Here is a 21127-nt window from a genome sequence, read left to right as displayed (position 1 = left end):
ATTTGGCCATATATAAACATAGAGTAGAATCGATTGACACTTTTTCAGAGTTGCTGATCTTGCTCTGACTCAAATTGCCAAGCATGGGACAAAGTTATCTGTGGGTCAAGGAAAAGAACAAAACACTTAACACATTTTACTAGAAGTAGGGTGATTTTCCTCTCATATCATTCTGTTTACTTCCAAGATTTGTGAGTTGCAGAATGGTATACATTCCATGATGTATTCTCTTGAGAGCAAAAGTGTAATCCTTAGGGACTTAGCCATCACTTGTGTCATGATTTAGAGGAAAACAAATAGGGAAATTGTTGTATATAAAGTAGTTAAATATTTTCCTGAATTGGTGTCAAAATTGCTTTTGCATCACTCTGGGGAGAGGCTGCTTGTGGCTCTCTTCTCTTTAACAGTGCTAAAAATTGAACTAAAGCTGGAGCGTGTGTATGTGTGTGTGTGTGTGTGTGTGTGTGAGCATAAGTTGTCTTGTGAGTGGAGAGTACAATACTTAGTAAAAGGAAAGAGAAGATAAATTCAATTAGAAAACTAAGCATTTTCTTAAGATTTAATAATCATTTTACAATATGATATAATGATGGTCCCATGTGCAAGTGTTTTATAAAAAGAAGTTATATTATATTTTAAGATTTTATTTTAGGGGTGCCTGGGTGGCTCAGTGGATTGAGCCACTGCCTTCGGCTGGGGTCATGATCTCAGGGTCCTGGGATCGAGTCCCACATCGGGCTCTCTGCTCGGCGGGGAGCCTGCTTCCTCCTCTCTCTCTGCCTGCCTCTCTGCCTACTTGTGATCTCTGTCTGTCAAATAAATAAATAAAATATTTTAAAAAAAAGATTTTATTTTATTTATTTGGGAGAGACTGCACGAGAGCAGGGTGAGGGGCAGAGGCAGAGGGAGAAGCAGACTCCTCACTGAGCAGGAAGCCTCATGCAGGGCTGGATCCTGGGACTCTCCGATCATGACCTTAGCCAAAGGCAGATGCTTAACTGACTGTGCTACCCAGGCATCCAAAATAGGTTATATTATTAATTTCATACAGCAATGAATTATATGTTTAAATTATTTGTAAAATTATTATTACATGGATTAAATGCATACAGATTACACATATAGATCTCTATTTTTCAGCTATAGTTTTCCTTCTGAATGAATTGACTAAATCAGGCCAATGTGTTTTAATTATTATCCCCAACTCTTTGGTACCCGCTCCTAATTAATGTAAGTTCCGTCCCGTTTAAGATGTTAAAATAAACTGAGTTTTTAAAAATAATACTTTTGTGTGAGGATGTGTTGCTGTGATGGTAGTGTGTGAATTTGCTATGTCTACAGAAAAAAGAAACAAGATATGAAAAGAGTAATAGGAAAATCTAAGTCAGTTAGAAGAAAAGATGTTTATTAATCAGTCACCCTGGGGACCTAGAACAAGGATATTTGATGAATTGTCACCATCTCTTTTTATATCTTTAATCAATACTCTATTAACTAGCACTACCTTTTATATATTAAATCTAAGTCAATCAACCTTATTTTGCATTTCATTTTCACCTTCTCTAGCCAGAAAATAATGCTATTTGCTTTTTGTAGATGGCGTTTTTATGTGCCGTCTACATAAAATCCTCATTAATCACAAAATTCATTTCATGTTATAAAAACTCATTAAGGTAATAAATGGAATAATTGGAACCTTTTCAATTTTCCCTTTCAATCCAGTAGAACAGGCCAAAGAGCCCAGAGTGCTGTGTTCTGCATTTTTTCATTTGTGTTGAGCAACAGCCTCCACAGAAAAACTTGAAATCTGCCTTTCCATTAGCATTCTCTACAGTTTCCATCTCTAGCAGGGAACGCGCTTTTGAATAGGGAGTGTGTGACAAGTGCTCAGCGAGGCTATGGCTTGTACATGTTTTGCGAAAAGAAAGTAAGGGGGAATTGGTGATTTAAGTTTCTGATATTTTTAAATGAATATTGTTATCTACGAGGATTTAAATTCTTTTTTCCACATGATGACATAATCTCATTCTCCATTCTTCTCCAAACCACAGTCTAACACACAGTGAGAGGGATGGGTTTTCTTGTATGGGAGAGAGACAGGCTTCAGTGGGATTGGTAAATTTACACTAGATTAACTATTTTGCTGGAAAAAAAAAAAGAATATAAAAAATACAGAATATATACTGATTTGTATTTAAAAATATAGCTGTTTTATTTTTCCAAATAAAATAACTGGCCACCAGTGATCTAATTTTAATGTGTGCCAAATGAAATGAACTTTAGAAAGACAGGACAAATTCTTTTCACATCAGAAAAGGTTTTTTTCGGAATAGCTATCTCAAATTTTAGTGCATAATAGAACATCCTCAGGATACTTAAGTTGGAGAATTGAATATATTTTTTATTTGGCAACATAAATTATTTAGTAACTCTGTTTAGTGCAGAGATATCTGTGGGGCAGTTATACTGTAAAAGCTATTGATAATTCCAGGAATTAGCCACAAAAAAAAAAAAAAAAGATGGAACATAAGCAGCAGAAGTGTTTCACTCATTAGCATTCTTTATATGCTTAAATCATTCTTTATATACTTAAATCATCATCATCTCTTTGATGAGCACACTGGTTGAGACATTTGAATCAGCTCTACTGTGTCATGGACAGAGACAGTGTTTCCAAAGAGGAGAAGCTTGTTGGACTTGGTGTTGTGATGTCTTGCTCCAGATGTTGCTGTCACGTTGTGTATTTAGTTGGTTTAAGAGCAGAGCACTGAAGTGGCTACAGGTCTCCGCTAGACACTTTCCCACTTCCTTGCAGAGCCATTACACTGCCATCATGGCCCGAAGGAAGTAATGTTTTAGTAACAGTCATTGCCTTATATCCCCTAGTAGTAGTGAAGGAGTTAGGAGACAAAATGTCTCTAGTCAATTATAATTTTATTACATTAAAAAAATAGAATAGATGAATAGCTAAGCTTGTTTATATTAATTAGCATTGTTGAAACCATATTTTACAAAAGAAATACACCTACTCCTAATTTAATGCTTTTGTTTCCCCTCAAATAAAGTGTGAGGCAAAAAAAAAAAGACATTTCTTGCCATAATTGTCACCATAAAGCATGTTCTGTTTAAAAGAACAGTGCTGCTTATAGCAAATTCAAACCTACAAGCAAGCCTTCACTTACCACACCATGTGCAAAGAAAATGGATGCTCTGTCTGCTGCTTTCTTACTCTCTTCTGCTGAGCTTTCCTAGATTCTCTCCAAAGGCAGTGTTCCTCCATGCTCTACCAAAAGTACTAGACCCCTTTGAAAATCTCCTTTTGGGGTATGCCCGGGTGGCTCAGTGGGTTAAAGCCTCTGCTTTCGGCTCAGGTCATGATCCCAGGGTCCTGGGATTGAGCCCCGCATTGGGCTCTCTGCTTAGCAGGGAGCCTGCTTCCTCCTCTCCCTGCCTGCTTCTCTGCCTACTTGTGATCTCTGTCTGTCAAATAAATAAATAAAATCTTAAAAAAAATAAAATCTTAAAAAAAAAAAAAACACCTCCTTTTGGAACTATTTTCATGGACGCAAGCAATTGCTCAATACAGCACCTCACTACTAGACAACCTCATGTACGTTTACATGCTTACTCACAAAGTGAAGAAGGCAGTGCTTGGTGGCTGATACCAAATACTAGCTCTAGTAGGAGTCTCTCTGCAGAGACTGCTGGCTAAGCAGAAGGGTGAACATCGTGGTTAGATTCAAAGCTAAGGTTTTATTTTAGCTTTGTTATCGAGAAAAATTTTTAATGGATACAGGGTGCAATTATTCAGAAGTGCTATCCCCAAAGTAACAATGCTGGGTAAGAAGGGGAAATTTACAGAGAGATAAGCTTAGGCACAATTAGACTTTTTTTCCCCCCTCACTAAGTGTGGCTTTTCATTCTCTTAAATAGTCATTTCAACTTCTAGTTAAAGATTTCAAATTGAACAGTCACATTTACCTTTTTTTTTCTTCCACATTTACCTTTATTCTCTGTAAAATCCCATTAGAACTAGCAAAGGGATTTATAACAAGATATAATACTACTTCTGTTGAGAACGTTGGAAACTGGAAAGATATGGTTAAGTGATGACTAATTTATCAGATCAGAGGATATGATTCTCAAGTCAGTGACAGGGAAATCTGAGAAATAACCTAAATTAAGAAATGTGCTTAAGAGGAAATTAAACACTTAGTTTTCCTCCCTAGTTTAGCTCATCTTTTTCAGACTGAACGCTGGAGTTTATTCTCCAGAAAGTATAAAGCAGCATTCTGGGGGCAAATACCTTAAAGAACCTTGCCCCCACTCCAGCCATCTTCTTGTACATGGTGGGTAAGTACGTACTTCAGGCAGATCTGATAAGCCCGAGATAAGAACATACTGCTACCCAGTGTTCTCCAACTAAATGGTCTACAGGGAAGCCTACAAATAGAAAGACCCTTGACAGGCAGAGTTTCCAATCATCTTTTATGTATTCTAGAAATAGATCTGAGGATAAAGCTGGAAATCACAAGATATTTAAAGAAATGGTCTATAAATGGCAGAGTCTAAAATTAACAAATGGAAAAACAAATGACCAGCTTCTCATTTAACACTGAAACATAAAGGGCTTGACTTGTGCCAAGCACTGTTGTAAGTTGTTTGTATGTATTTGTCATTTAATATTCAGAAGCACTCAATTATTTATAAATTTTATAGATAAGAAAACTGAGTCACTGAAAGGTTAACTAACTTTCTCAAGGCCACATAAGTAATAAGCAATGGGACCAGAACTTGAACACAAGCACTTCATTATTGGAATCCATGCCAATAGCCACTATATTATATGGCCTCTCAACGAGAATAAGTAAAAACTTTAAAGGGAGAACAAAATATTTAAAATACCATTAATATTTTTTATTATTCTAAAATTGTATTATTCTAAAATTAATATTTTAGAATCAGAAAATGTACTATGTTGATTAAATTAGAAAAGTATGCTATAAAAAGGAACATTTACATGTAAAAGGGAACCCTTGGATATTGAAAATAATACAGAAATGTACAACTGAAAAAGTAGTAATAAGATAGGCTGGAGAAATCTCCAGAAAATAGGGCAAAGATAAACACCAGAAACGCAGGTGAAAAAAAGGTAACAAGATTAAAGGACCAGTCCAGGCTGTCCACTATCAAAATAGTATGATTTGCCAGAAAGAGAGAAAAGTAGAAAACAGAGAATAGAAAAGTCATCAGAGGTACAACTCAAGGAAAATATGTAGAAAGGAGCATCATTTCCCAGACTGAAATTCCCCCTCTCCCCCCGCAGGGTACAGCATGCTGGAGGAAACGGATCTGCTGGGATGCCCACTATTCTAACATTTCCAAATATTGCAGACAGAAAGATCTAGTATTTCAACAATCAGAATGGCACTAGATAATCTCAACAAACACACTGGAAATCACTAAGCAATAGCTCAGCAATTCTGATGGGAAATTATTTCCCATCTACAATTTTATTTCTAACTAGGGGAAAACAGGGAATGGCAAATACAGGGATCCAAAAGAGAAGAGAAACAAAGGAAATGCTCAAGATATCAGTGAGAGAAGTTCCCAAGCAAGTAACAACGCACCAGAGTTAAAAGATGGCCAGGCCAAAGCAGAGCAAATGGTTCTGGACAAGATTTTTTTTTAAGAAAAATGAAATTAGTGCATTAACTGTTTCAATGTATTGAGGAAAGGCTTACATATCTGGGAAGATCGAGGGGGTTAGGTTAATAGTAAATGCATAGAGAGCTAAGCAAGAAAATGAGGGGAAAATTAGCTTTAGGCAAAACAAAATATTGCTCAGGAAAATAAAAATAATTATGGTAGAGAACATATCTCACGACTATCATGCATCTAATAAAGTAAAACAATCATTTATCTGAACCAAATTCAGCGATTAGAAGGTTGGGAAATGTGAGTGTGTGTGTGTGTGTGTGTGTGTGTGTGTAGAAGATGGGCATTACCTACTTACTTCATAGTGCCTAAAAATGGAAATAAAATTTAGAAATACCACTATGAGCATTTACTTAGAGATAAGGAAGCAAATATGAAAATATTTAGATAAAATGAGTCCTCCAGAGAGAGAGAAAATGAGACACATAAAAAGATACTATTTTTTAATAAATGATCTTATAGAAATATTTGACCCCTTAAATTATGGGTATGCTTATTTTTGACCAAAAAAAAATCTAAATTAATTTAAAAAATCACTTTCATGTTGTGATGCTTAAAAGGTGAGAAATATTTGAGTACTGATGTTATCAGCTCCTAACAAGAAATACCTAGGCATAGCTACAATTCAGTCACTTTTTTATTTTTCTTGTAATTCATGAAACTATTTCTTGTACTTTATTGCCAAAATCCTTCTCAGCATTTAAACAGGTCTCTGGAGTTTCAGACCACGTTAGTTTAGTGTCAGAAGTTTTTGTAGTTCCTTGTAGCTGGACCTATGTATGGGTACTTTAGCACAGAAAGTGACCTGTGGCTCTTTTCTTTGACATGCTGATACTCTAATAATTTCACACAAGCGCCATCTCCCTTGTCTTCCCTATCTGACTTTGCCTTTTATAAAGTTAAGTGAGCAGAGAAAAATGTGTCATTTTGGGGTGCTGATGACAGTTTGGGTTTCCCTTAAATGGGAAGAGATCTGCCCTTTTTTTTAGTTCTCTCCAAGACTTTTCCCTCTCTGTAGATCACAATTTTAAGAAGGTTCAGTGTGAACTAAAATTTGAAGTTATTTATTTCCATAGCATTCAAAACTCTTAAAATTTTCTTATGACAGTGCTGAGAATGACAAATGATTTACCTTACCAGAAACAAATCTTGGAAAGAACTGGCTTCTATTTTTGGTAAATCTTCAGACCAATATAAGATTGCTAAAATGTTAGAAAAATAGACTACTTATAATCTCAGCATCTTAACATGATTTTTAGTTTTACAAATTAACTGCTGGTCTTTTGAAGTGTATGTATTATATAATTACAAACATGGCATGAATTCTTACCCTTTTTCATGTTTCTTCTTTTTCCATTTATTTTGTATCATAAACTTTGTCTATGTTGGATTTTTTACATAGTTTTTCTTTTCTACATAGTCTTCAAAATTATGATTTATATGTTTGTATATTTCTTTCTTGCTATGTGTTCATCAAAAAATGTAGAGTATATGTGTGTATGTGCATGTGTCTGTATGTGTGTGTGTGGTTATTATTTGATATAAGTGATGAGCCCCTTTCTACCTATGGATCTTTCATCCATTCAATTATCTTCAGGACAAATTTCCAGGGATGACATTCTTGGGACAATATGAACATTTTTTTGCACTTGTCACATACTGTTGTATTACTTGCCTAACAGCAAACTCAAAATTCCACAAGCACTGTACATCTGTTTATCTCCCTATATAAATAGCTCTGAGTGGAATTCCCCTTCCCACAACGTAGAAGTATTAAAAGGTACTTTAATTGATTTTATATGCATTTCTAAGTTTAACAGTGAGGATGAACTATTGTATTTCTTTGGCTAATAATAATGTATTCATAATTTCCCCCTACATATCATCAGGGGTTCTTGATATTTTCTAATAAATCAAAATGAAATCTATGCATAATAGGGTCATTAGTTCTATCATACATGAACATCTACCTTTACCAGGATCTACTTTCCTTCATGGCTCAGTTTTGCTGGTTTTCATTTAACAATGTTTCTGGAAATTTTTAAAAAGTTTTTATATAAATTCCAGTTAGTGGAGGCATCACAATTCTGGACTTCAAGTGATATGAGAAAGCTGTACTTATCAAGACAGTATGGTAGGGGCGTCTGGGTGGCTCAGTGGGTTAAAGCCTCTGCCTTTGGCTTGGGCCATGATCCCAGGGTTCTGGGATTGAGCCCCACATGGAGTTCTCTGCTCTGTGGGGAGCCTGCTTCCTCCTCTCTCTCTCCCTGCCTCTCTGCCTACTTGTGATCTCTGTCTGTCCAATAAATAAATAAAATCTTAAAAAAAAACCAGTACAGTATTGGCACAAAAAAACACATATACATAGATCAATGGAACAGAACAGAAAACCCAGAAATGAACCCATAAATATATGATCAACTAATTTTCAATGAAACTGGGCCACTTTGTTATACCATATGCAAAAATACACTCAAAATGGTTGAAAGACCTAAATGTGACACAGGGAAACAAAAGCAAAAATGAACTATTAGGATTTCATCAAAATAAAGGCTTCTGCACAGCAAAGGAAACAATCAACAAAACTAAAAGGCAACTTATAGAATGAAAAAGATATTTGCAAATGACATATATGATAAAGGATTAGTATCCAAAATAGATAACGAATTCATAAAACTCAACACTCCAAAAACAAAGAATCCAGTTAAAAAAATGGTGAGAAGATATGAAGAAATATTTTTCCAAGGAAGATATACAGATGGTCAATAGACCCATGAAAAGACTCTCAACATCACTCATCATCAGGGAAATGTAAATCAAAAGTACAGTGAGATACCACCTCACACCTGTTAGAATGGCTAAAATCAACACAAGAAACAAGAGGTGTTGGCGAGGATGTGGAGAGAGGGAAACCCTTGCACACGGTTGGTGGGAATGCCAACTGGAGCAGCTACTGTGGAAAACAGCATGGAGGTTCCTCAAAAAGTTAAAAACAGAACTACCCTTTGACCCAGCAATTGCACTACTAGATATTTACCCAAAGAATACAAAAATGCTTCTGGAATCTTGAAACTGTCAATCTTTCTTTCCTGACTTATTTATTTTTCCAAAGCTGAGAAAATGATCACTGATCTATAGATCTGAAAAATATTTACTGTATTTTTCTGCTAACTTTTCTGTAATTGTATATGTGTATTTAATATTTTTGGTGTATAACCACTAAGAAACTGGGGCACAATATTCCTCCTTGCCTGCAAGTGAGGGCCTGGGGACCACCAGGATATTATTGAAAAGACAGCTTCACTATAGCTGACTTTTTATGGTAGGATACCTCTTGTCTCAGTTGCAGGTGAGGAGAGTGCTATAATATGTACCAATTGATACAAATATTTATTCAAACAACTCTCAGTAAAAACACCTAACCCACCCAATCATTAGGGGGCTGGCTTTGCCCCAGGTGGGGCAAAAAGAGACCAAGGCACAGACTGTGCTCTCCTGGACGCAAGTGCTGGAACGGTTATATCCAACTTGAAATAATGAGAAATAGTGTTGCGTAAGGAGGAAGAGAAGAAATAAGAGATAGAACAGACCTAGCCCAAGTCCTCCAGCAAGGGAGATTCAAGGACCCAAATTCTCACCACCAAGGAAAGCATGAATAACTTGTGCATTGGGAGAATCTAGTGACCATTGTCATTTCCTTGGCATTTAAAAAATCGTTTTCCCCTAGAACTCTTATGTGAAGAAGCATACCTTACTGTATGAAACTCTCATAGAACTGGGCCTTTCCTTTTCCAATATAAACTAGTTAAAATAAGCACAGAGATAATCAAGATTTTAAAAATATCTGAAGTGATTTAATCCCAGATTGTTTTTGGTAATATGAGAATTCTCCACAATGATGCATTTGAAAATAAAGCCGTGTTTGTCATCATAGATTATATCAGTTATCAATTTATTAACTCCCATCCCCTAAAATCCATCCCTTTTCTGTCCTTTGTTACAAGATCTGGATGTTCTCAGGGATTCTTCATTTCCCCAGGAGCACAACATTCATCTTAGGGTGGGGGTGTTGGAGGGAACATGTGAAGAGGAAGGAGCTTCTCTTTCCCAAGATTCCAATTTCCTAATTTCTTTCTTGGTTCCGTGGCATGACTGCCTGACACACAGCTGCCAATAGTGGTTTTTGTGCTAAGTATATGCAAACTCACTGGTGCACATGCTCCTAAGTTTCCCTGGCCTCCTAGCTGGTGGTTTGTGCCCTCCAACTCCAGCCTGAAGCCCTTAGCCTTCTCCTCTGCCATCTACAGAATCAGGGCCTCACTCTCTTCAGACAGGTCTGGATCTCCTCTAGGATTCTGATGGATTCCTGTCTCACATTGAGGTCTTTTATCCATCTCGAGTTTATCTTTGTGTACGGTGTAAGAGAATGGTTGGTTTCATTTTTCTACATATAGCTGTCCAGTTTTCCCAGCACCATTTATTGAAGAGACTGTCTTTTTTCTACTGTATATTTTTTCTGGCTTTGTCGAAGATTATTTGACCATAGAGTTGAGGGTCCATATCTGGCCTCTCTACTCTGTTCCACTGGTCTATGTGTCTGTTTTTATGCCAGTACCATGCTGTCTTGGTGATCACAGCTTTGTAGTAAAGCTTGAAATCAGGTAACGTGATGCCCCCAGTTTCGTTTTTCTTTTTCATCATTTCCTTAGGAATTCGGGGTCTCTTCTGATTCCATACAAATCTTAGGATTATTTGCTCTAGCTCTTTGAAAAATACCGGTGGAATTTTGATCGGAATAACATTAAAAGTACAGATTGCTCTAGGCAGTATAGACATTTTAACAATGTTTATTCTTCCGATCCAGGAGCATGGAATGGTCTTCCATCTTTTTGTGTCTTCTTCAATTTCCTTCATGAGTGTTCTGTAGTTCCTCGAGTACAGATCCTTTACTCTTTGGTTAGGTTTATTCCCAGGTATCTTATGGTTCTTGGTGCTATAGTAAATGGAATAGATTCTCTAATTTCCCTTTCTGTATTTTCATTGTTAGTGTATAAGAAAGCCACTGATTTCTGTACATTGACTTTGTATCCTGCCACGTTGCTAAATTGCTGTATTAGTTGTAGTAGTTTGGGGTGGAGTCTTTTGGGTTTTTCTTATAAAGTATCATGTCATCTGTGAAGAGAGAGAGTCTGACTTCTTCATTGCCAATTTGGATACCTTTTATTTCTCTTTGTTGTCTGATTGCTGTTGCTAGGACTTCTAATACTATGTTGAACAAGAGTGGTGAGAGTGGGCATCCTTGTCGTGTTCCTGATCTCAACAGGAAGGCTGTGAGCTTTTTCCCATTGAGGATGATATTTGCTGTGGGTTTTTAATAGATAGATTTTATGAAGTTCAGGAATGTTCCCTCTATCCCTATACTTTGAAGCGTTTTAATCAGGAAGGGATACTGGATTTTGTCAAATGCTTTTTCTGCATCAATTGAGAGGACCATGTGGTTCTTCTCTCTTCTCTTATTGATTTGTTCTATCACATTGATTGATTTGCAAATTTTGAACCATCCTTGTAACCCAGGGATGAATCCCACCTGGTCATGGTGGATAATCTTTTTAATGTGCTGTTGGATCCTGTTTGCTAGGATCTTTGTTGAGAATCTTAGCATCCATATTCATCAGTGATATTGGTCTGAAATTCTCCTTTTTGGTGGGGTCCTTGCCTGCCTTGGGGATCAGGGTAAGCTGGCTTTATAAAAAGAGTCTGGAAGTTTTCCTTGGATCTCAGCCTCACAGAATGCAGCTCCTCCACATTTGTTCCTTCCTAGTGAGCTCTCCTCTGCCTAGACTGCATGGGAGGTCTCTGTTCTGCTATTCCTGTGTTCTTTAGAGTTTTTTGTACCCCTTATCAACATTCTACTCTTAGTTAACAATTCTTTGTTAAACTTCCCTGTTCAAATAACTGCTGCTGTCTCTTATTTGGTCCCTGTCTGATACTTGGGGATACTCTCAATTTTCAAACATATATAGCTAATGTATCAGTACCCATTATTAACTCGGTTACAGGTTATTTAAACTTTACGGGTCTAGGTTTCTCTATAGTAGAAAAATGGCAATTTCATAGCACAATTTTGGAAATTAAATAGAAAAATACATGGAAAACATCTGGTACATTCCTAAGTACACTCTCCTTAAACTTTAATTGTTGTTATTGTGTGATATTATCACTAATGGTCTTAAGTACCTAAGGAATGTTTTCAATTAAGACCTTTAGAGCAGGCAATTTATTCTCTTGTTGCATTTCCTTCCTTCCTCACCTGCACTTCCCCCCACCCCACCCTCCTTTGGTTTAAAAAAAAAAAAAGCCCTATTAGCTATATTTTTGACAAACTGTAAACTATTTTTCCATCCTTCCCCTTTGCAGGGATTTTTTTTTCCCTCCTTTATCTATTTAGTGTGAAATTATGTTGACATTTGTCAAGAAAGTTTTTATGATCACTTTCAATGACCATAAAACTCAACCCTCTTGCAATAGATTCCTAGAATAGTATGACCAGTGGGAGAATTTGTTCCTAATTTTAACCTCTTAATTTTGCAATGAATTCTTCTGTGAATCAGATCTTGGACATTTAAAAGGACTCGCTCTGCTGTTGGTGAAGAGAAAGGGAGCATAGTCTTTTGTAAGCAGCCATCTTAATTGTGAATGGCTTCCTCCGACCTTTAAGGACAGCAACTAAGAAACTGACACATTCTGTTATTTCCAATTTTTTTCTTTTCTAAGGTGTGTTCCTTCTCTATTGTGTTGAAGCCTGTAAATTGAAAATGATTATCAATTCCTTGATATATAAACCATGCCCCTAAAAATTAATGATTTCAATCTTTCTTTTCTCTCTCTTGTTTTTTACTGGGTGGTAATACATAGTGATACTTTCCCTCTGTACCATTTTGGTAGACTGTAAGAAGATTTTGAATTGACTGAATATTTTGAGCTTTGAGGTACAATAAATACACTACAAGAAATGCCTTTGAAATGTTTATAATTTATCTGACAGATTAATCAATCAGCTGTGGTCCCTCAGGGAGAGAAATCATTGACAAAATTCTGTAGGAATCAGTCTCCAATGGAAACAACTGAGGTGACCAGATGTCATGTCTGGAACAGTTGACAATCATTCTTCTGGCAAATTGATCCACACCCTGTTTTCTCGGCACCTTCAACTGTTTCACAGTTTATGTTTCTTCATTTACTTCCATTTCTTTTTATCATTTCTTGTAGGTTTGTTTATTTTATGCCTTCCTTAATTTCTGTTCAGAATTTTGCAAGTTGCTGCAGTTGTTTTAGTCCTTTCATGCTGCATTTTGCATGTAAGCACTGTCCCATGTGCAAATATAAAAGAGTCGGTCCCAGGGAGAGAAAAATTTATTATTAATAATACATGGAGGAAATAGATATTTAGGACAGTTTTGTAAGTGTAGAGAATTGGCTCTGCTTTAGATGCCAGCATCGTGGTCCTAGACCAAAGAACATTAAGCCAGTTTTCCATTTAATAAACAGAAGGAGTGTGAGTATTTTAAAATACTTTAAGTACTTGAAATGTAAAACTGAAATAACTTGCCTTGAAAATTTAATGACCAGGTCCATTTATGAAGTGACACACTTTCCTCTTTTTTCCCCTATGTTCTTGCCTTTTTTCTCCTTCTAATTCCTGCTCCCCTTTTTCTTACTTGGCTTCCATATTTATGTTATGAATACTAATATATGAAAAAGAGAAAACCTACATAAAGTCATTAATTGGTGTCCACTTGCATATGTCCACAAAGGTGATGCTTCCTTTGAATTGTAGTTATTACTGCTTATTAGAAAAAGAAAGAAAGAAGGAAGGAAGGATGGCAGAAAGGTAGGAAAACATACACTGTTTCCTATTATTCAGCAGAGGTCTATCTTTAATATTAACTATAGAATGACAGTATTAGAGAGACAAGAAGTCAAAATAAGCAAGGTCTATTCAGATTTTTAGTGTTAATACATAAGTAATCTTTAGATGCTGGTATTTAGCACATGTCTGTACCCACTGTAAATGTCAAGGAGTAGTATTTTGGCTATTCACTTTTGAAGATTTGAGTGATGACTGCTTCATTCACCATGATTTTAATGATTTGCTTTCATTAATTTTTTTCTTTATTTTCTGTGTTTTGGGCTCTTACTGCATTTCCTTTCCTTCACACATGATAGTGTACTCACTTTCCTACATTTCTCTACCCTTGTTCTTCCTCTTTCCCTTGGGATTTTTCAGTGGATGAGCATATATCATGACCCTGTAATATTTAATTGGAATTTAAGTATGTCTATCTCTGAGGTATGAGCCAAAAAATAAAAATCCTGACAGACTTGTACGTATGGGATTGGTCTCAGTGTAGTATTTCCATATCAGGCCTTTTTTAATTAAAGGAATCAATAGCTCCTGATTTTGGTGTGGTGAGTAGAGATGTAGTGATGGGAATTCTGATTTAATCAGATCTCCTTCATTTCTACTTTACATGATAGACATTCTTTGTTTGACTTCAAGGTTATTTTCTCTTTGACCGAAAGAATTGTGAGGCTAGACTGAAAGAAAGGCTAGAACCTTTCTTAATGCTTCCAAGACAAAAAATAAATAAACAAATAAAAATTAAAAGTAGAGTAAGAAAAGAAAAATAAGAAAGGCTACAACTGATTTCTTCTTCAGAGGAGATGTGATATGTAAGGTGAGAAGGCCCCAGGGTTAGTTTTTCTTTTTTCTTTTCTTTCTTTCTTTTTTTTTTTTTTTTTTACTATATTTAGAAATGATACCTATTTTGAAAATAACAGGAATAAAGCTTTTTGTTTCCGTCTTACATGGTTACTTTTTGTTTCATTTCATAGTGATTTAGAAGAAAACATCCCCGTCATTCATTCCACACCTCCTTTTCTGAAGGCAAGTGTCGTCAGTTATCAGATTTTAAGTGTCTGGATAGTCTGTGTAAGCTCAAAGTGGGATGTGCGTTCTCCAACATTCATAAGACAACCAGAGACAGAAGAGTATAATGCAATTTGACAAATGTTAACAAACATATTTCTAATTTCTGTGCCTGCCTTCCCAGCAGAAGTTGGCAGCTCTGTTCTTTGTTCTGGTTCTCGCCTTAGTCCCTTCTCAGACTTGCTGCTAATATTTAAGTATGATTTCAGTGAGTATAGGCTGTAGATTTTACTCCTACCCTAGGTTTAAAATCTCTACTTCCAGCCAGCTCTACTCCTCCATTATCTGAGACATGTCAGGCTGTTATTGGCTCTACGACTCCAGCCTGAGCTCAGAAAACTGCGAGGAGGCCAATCAGAGACCTGGTATCATCTGGAAGGGGTATGGTGCTCAACAGAGATGGTCATTTCCCCTCCACATCAACCTATGGGAAATGTGGTTTAGGTAAGGCTGCTCTGCTATCCAAATATTATACATTTTTAATAATATAATTCTTAATAAACACACCCTGGTTTTTCCATTCTAGCATCTTCTCCCATTCAGTAAATATTTAATAAGTTTCTAGTAAATGCCATGTACTGTGCAGTGGTGAACTAAACAGGTAAAATGTTCACTTCATTAGTGCTTTCTTTTCCTTTTTGTGACCACCTCGTTCTAACCTAATTGATGATAGTTGGAGAATTACTGGATACAGAGAGCTTTGTTCTTTACAACACTGACCACAGCTGTAATTAAATAGTTCATTGTATGATTAGTAGTTTCATTACTGATTCATCGTCTGATTAGAGCTTCATCTCTGTCTCCTAGTAAAATGTTAAGTTTATGTAGATAAGACTAGATCAGTCTTTATTTCCTCTGAATCTCCACTTGTTAGCTCACTGCCTTGAAGACTGTAGTATTCAACAAATTCATGCTGAATGTCCAGACTAATCCTCAGCCTGTCATTAATGAGGCCTAAACTCATGACCAGCATAAAAACTTGCTAAAGCAATGTTGCTATCCAATCCACTGAACAGATATAGTACCTGAATTTTCTCAATAGCAACATCTAGTCAAGAGGGGCTTTAATCTGATAACCAGACAATAAAATCTTGACTAATATTCTGTCACTGAAATTGTTAAAATTGAGTTCTAGAGAGAACACTGCAAATAGGTTCTTTTGCTTTTAACCCGGAGAGCCTTATCACACACAAAACAGATTCAACAGATGTACCTCCTGAGAAGTATGGGTAACTCAAGGGAAGGTAAAGGTTTTCATTACTCATTATACCAGTCATGTTTCTGTATTTTCTGTGAGCAGACAAGGTGTTGAGTGTTGCTTCTGCTCTCTGTGGGATCCTGAAAAGCTGATACTGTCTTGTCCTACCAGAGGAGGATAGAAATTTTATTAACATTGGGACAGACACAATAATAGTCCCCCAAGTTCTAATCTCCAGAAACTTAAAAAAAATTTTTTTTTATTTTTTTAAAGATTTTATTTATTTATTTGACAGATAGAGGTCACAAGTAGGCAGAGAGGCAGGCAGAGAGAAAGGAGGAAGTAGGCTCCCTGCGGAGCAGAGAGCCGGATATGGGGCTCCATCCCAGGACCCTGGGATCATGACCTGAGCCAAAGGCAGAGGCTTTAACCCACTGAGTCACACAGGTGTCCCATCCCCAGAAACTTTTTTAATATGTTGGGTAACATGGCAAATGGGAATTAAGGAAGCACGTGGGATTAAGGTTGCTAATCTGTTAACCTAGAAATGGGAAGATTATCCTGGATTATCCCAGGATGGCTCAATGTAACCCTAAGGGTCCTCATTTGTGAAAGAGGGAGCCAGAAGAAAGAACCAGAGAGGAGGAAGTGTGGAAAGGACCCAACTCACTGTTGCTGGACTTGAAGATGGAGGAATGAGGCCACGAGACAAAGAATGTGGGCAGTTTCTCAAAGCTGGAAAAGGAAGGAGACAAATTCTCCCCCAGAACTACCAGAAGAATCAGATCCACTGTTTTTGATATTTTAGCTACTAAGAACCACTGTGGACTTCTGACTTCCTGAACTGTGAGATAATAAATGTGTGTTGTTTCAAGCCACTAAATTAGCTAATTATTATGGTAGCAATAGGAAACTGATATAAGCACATTCCAGCAGGTGCAATAAAAATGCCATAATGTGGAGAATATTCCGTTTTCTGAAGTTGCCTCTACAAAGAACTACAAATCTCTTTTTTTAAGGGTCAAACTGGTATGGCAGCCAGACATTCAGCATCTAGGTTTTATATGCACATGTAGCCAAAAGATATTTCTACGATAATGCTAAAAATATATAAACACTTATTTTTCAAAATTGGAATTGTGCTCGTATTCAAGCTATTACATGTTTATCAATTTGCATCATCTTTCAGGTTTTAACTAATTTAGAAAGATGTAGGGGAATTATAGACAAAAAATGAACGTGTAGAAGAGGTGATAAATTCTGACTCCAAAATATTAGGGGAAAATATATGTGGAATGGATGGGAATTTGAGTTATTTATAAAAACTACTTCTCTTCAGAGTGGCTGCACCTGAAGAGAAGTAGTTTTTATAAATAACTCAAATTCCCATCCATTCCACATATATTTTCCCCTAATACAAGATGGGATTGGGAGGGAGACAAACCATAAGTGACTCTTAATCTCACAAAACAAACTGAGGGTTGCTGGGGGGAGGGGGTTTGGGAGAAGGGAGTGGGATTATGGACATTGGGGAGGGTATGTGCTTTGGTGAGTGCTGTGAAGTGTGTAAACCTGGTGATTCACAGACCTGTACCCCTGGGGATAAAAATATATGTTTATAAAAAAAAAAAAAAAACTACTTCTCTTCAGGCATAGTCTTTAGTGTTATTTAAATTAAACATTTTACTTTAAATATTTTAGATTTACAGAAAATTGCATAGACTTCTTTTTTCTTTTTTCATGAAGAAAAAAAAAATTGTTTAAGTAGATTCCATCCCCAGTCTGGAGCCCAACATGTGGCTTGAACTCACGATGCTGAGATTAAGACCTGAGCTGAAAACAAGAGTCAGAGGCTTAAAAGACTGAGCCACCTGGGTGCATTTCTTTCTTGAAGAAAAATATTTAAGCATTCTACTGAATAGATCACTAGATGTTCAGTTTTGTAGTATTTGCTATGAGTTTAGGAGGCAAAGAAGAGATCTACAGAAAAATACATGTCACTTGGAATGAATACGAGTATGACTGACTCTAGCCTCATCTCCTCCAAAGGACATTTCCTGAATACATTTAACACAGCATTTTTCTTGTAATTTTTTCCATGTCTGTGTCCCTTAGTAGACTGTGAGCAACTTGAAAGAAGACTTCACACCTTATTTATTATTGCTTCCCTGGCATCTAGCACAGTGCCTGGCACAGGGTAGACACTACTCGGTCATGGTCTGATGAATGATGCCAAAGTGCATGTTACTGATATTATCAGTAACTGAGAGAATGGGAAGATTGATAAGGGTTAGAATGCTCACAGAAAGCTTCACCTGAAAGAAGACCTTAAGGAGGCTCTTGAAGGAAGTGGGTCAGCCCTTCAACCTCTGAAGCTATATAAAGGAAAGGAAGCAGAATAAGTTTGGCTACTTGCAGGGAAGTCACTGAAGATAAAAAGTATAACGAGAAAAGAGAGTTTATGTTGAGACTACAAGGGTTTGCTATAGAGAGCACAAAGGTACTTAATATTATTGATACTATTTGAATTACTGAGTATTTCCTGTGCCAAAAAGACCATTTTGCTTGCCCTTTCTGACCCCTTTGAAATCTTAGCTTTTTACTTTTCTGCAAGCTCTGCATATTAAATATTTTAGTATATGCTCAAATTGTTAAGTGTATCACAGTTCTTTTGGCTTGTCTCATTTAGAAGAAAGTATTCCTCACTGAAATGTAGCTTAGTCAGTTATTCAACTAGACCATATTCATTTAGCTGTTTTTTTAGGCAAATTCTTAAAAATTGGGGTAAAATATAATATTGCTTCAGCATCTTTAAAAGCCTTAAGGATAAAAAAAGAAAATCCCATATAAAAAAATCATAAACCAACAATGTTTTGAGGTTCCTATAATAATAAACTTTTGGTAGGTTAAGAATCTATAGCTATATTTATATCTGTTCTGTCAATAGGCATTTCATTAATGAATACAGGACTGAATTTTTCTTTTAATGTTTGCAAATATGTGTAGTGCAGGGGTATTATTGAATTTTCATTTATTTATTTATTTATTTATTTATTTTTACCATTTCGTAGGTTAAAAAAAAAAAAAGAAAAGCAAAAGCACATCAAATTCAAATACATTTCTTCCTTGGCCTAGTACTTATAGGCATCTGAGCATATCACACTCTTTCTCACCCTAATGCATCTGGCCAGTCTCTTTTTCCCCACCTTGGACACACTAGTTCTTATCTGTCCTTAATTTTCAGCTTACACATCACTTTTCAGAAGCTTTCCAACACACCACATTCCCCATCTCACCAAAAGCTTGAAGACCCAAGAAGTCTGTTCTACACCCTGGGCTCACATCTAAAGTTGCAAATAATACTTTATTATTATTATTAATTAATAATAATATTCCTTGTACAGATGCTCCACTGATAGTCATTTTATACTCTCAGCATCTAGTACATTGCCCAGTACATATCAAGCATTCAGAACTATTGCTGAATGAATGACTGAATAGGTATTTGTTGAATAAATTTTGCTACACTGAAGAAAAAAAAAAAAGTCAGGCTATTATTGGTTTGGGATATAATACTACACCAATTATACCATAGTTGTGGTCTTTGCTTTTAGATCTTAAAAATATTTTATCAGAGATACTTATCTTAGAAATTACCTCAAATATTGACAAAGACATTTTTAAATATTATATGAAACACTGTAACTCTATAAGCTACAAATTGAGAAATGCACTATATTCTCTCTAGAAACTTCCCAAAAGACTTAACTAAACTTCTGATTGACTTCAGTTCTGTGTCTTTCTCCTTCATACATATTGAAAAATTATTAGCATGAGGCAAGTTAGAATGAAGAATAAGAACAAAAATGAAAGAACTCAGAATAAGGCATTAATTACAAATTGTCAGGACTGGAATACATTTTGTATTAAGAGCCATCTCCAACCACTGAAGTGTGTTTCCAATTACTAAAGCACATTCCATAGTTTCCTGAATCATTTGGGCTCAAACTTAAACAGTATATTTAGTTAAGTTTTGTTCAATTAAAGCTAAGTTAGTAAGCTTATTTCAGAGCTGCATAACCCATTCTCAAATAAAAAAATGTGTAAAACTGACAGGAAGAAAATGAGAACTTTTCTGATGTTCTGAAAGAGTATTTGAATAAATAAATATACATACTTTCTGGGGAAAGAACTACTGAATACAGTGAAATACTAATTTTCCTAAATAAGACTGCTAATTAAATAGAACCCTAATCAAATGTCCACTGAAATTGTTTGGAATTTGACAAGATCATGCTCAAGATTATATGGCAAAACTCACATTTTATAGTGTCTAAGAAAATTATAATAAAGAGTAATAATACAACTTTTCAATTATATAATAGATTGGTTTTTAAAAAGCTCCAGAAATGAAAACTGGTTGTGGTACAGAATGAAATGGATCAATATGGAGATTTCATGTCAGATAAAGATAACATTTCAAATTAGTGGGTGAAAAGATGGGTCATTCAAAAAATGGTGTTCAGATGACTAATTCGTCTTTGGGAAAATAAATTAAGGATAGATTCCAACTTCATACCTTAAACTAAAATACATGCCAGGTGGAAAATTGCTACATTTACTTTTATTAACCTGTATATTTAAGGTTTTATTATATTAAATTCTTTTCTCAAATTGCAAATGAATTTTGCATTCAAACTCTCATTCTTGTGTATAGAATTATCAGTTTTAATGGCTTAACCCATACACCATTTTCCTCATGCTAACATACACACAAACCTATAAACCCATTTAAATGGTACTCTTAGTTTTGCAGTTGTTTTTATTAAAATGAGGCCATTTAGAACACATTATATTGTAACTTCTTTTTCCTTTTAACAGTGTATCCTGGGTATTCTTCCACACGAACAGCTATTAATTAAATACTTTTAAATAACTGCTTAATATCTCATTGAATAAATATCTATATTCTTACATACTATTTTATTTCTATGGTAATGCCTCCAAACTGGGCAAGTTCAAAGGTCCATTCATTTTTAATTTGATAGATAATACCAGACTACCTTCCAGAATGTTTGCAGCAATTTACACTTTGACTAGTAGCACATTAGGCTGCACATTTATCCACGTTCTCACTAGGACTGGATGCTGAATCTTAAATTTCTCCTGCTCTGATGGCTTAAAAATAGCATCTTATTATTCCTTTTATTTGCATTTCCCAG

The sequence above is a fragment of the Mustela nivalis genome (genome assembly GCF_964662115.1).
Source record: "Mustela nivalis genome assembly, chromosome: 7".
Lineage (NCBI taxonomy): Eukaryota > Metazoa > Chordata > Mammalia > Carnivora > Mustelidae > Mustela > Mustela nivalis.
This window is presented reverse-complemented; position numbering follows the sequence as displayed.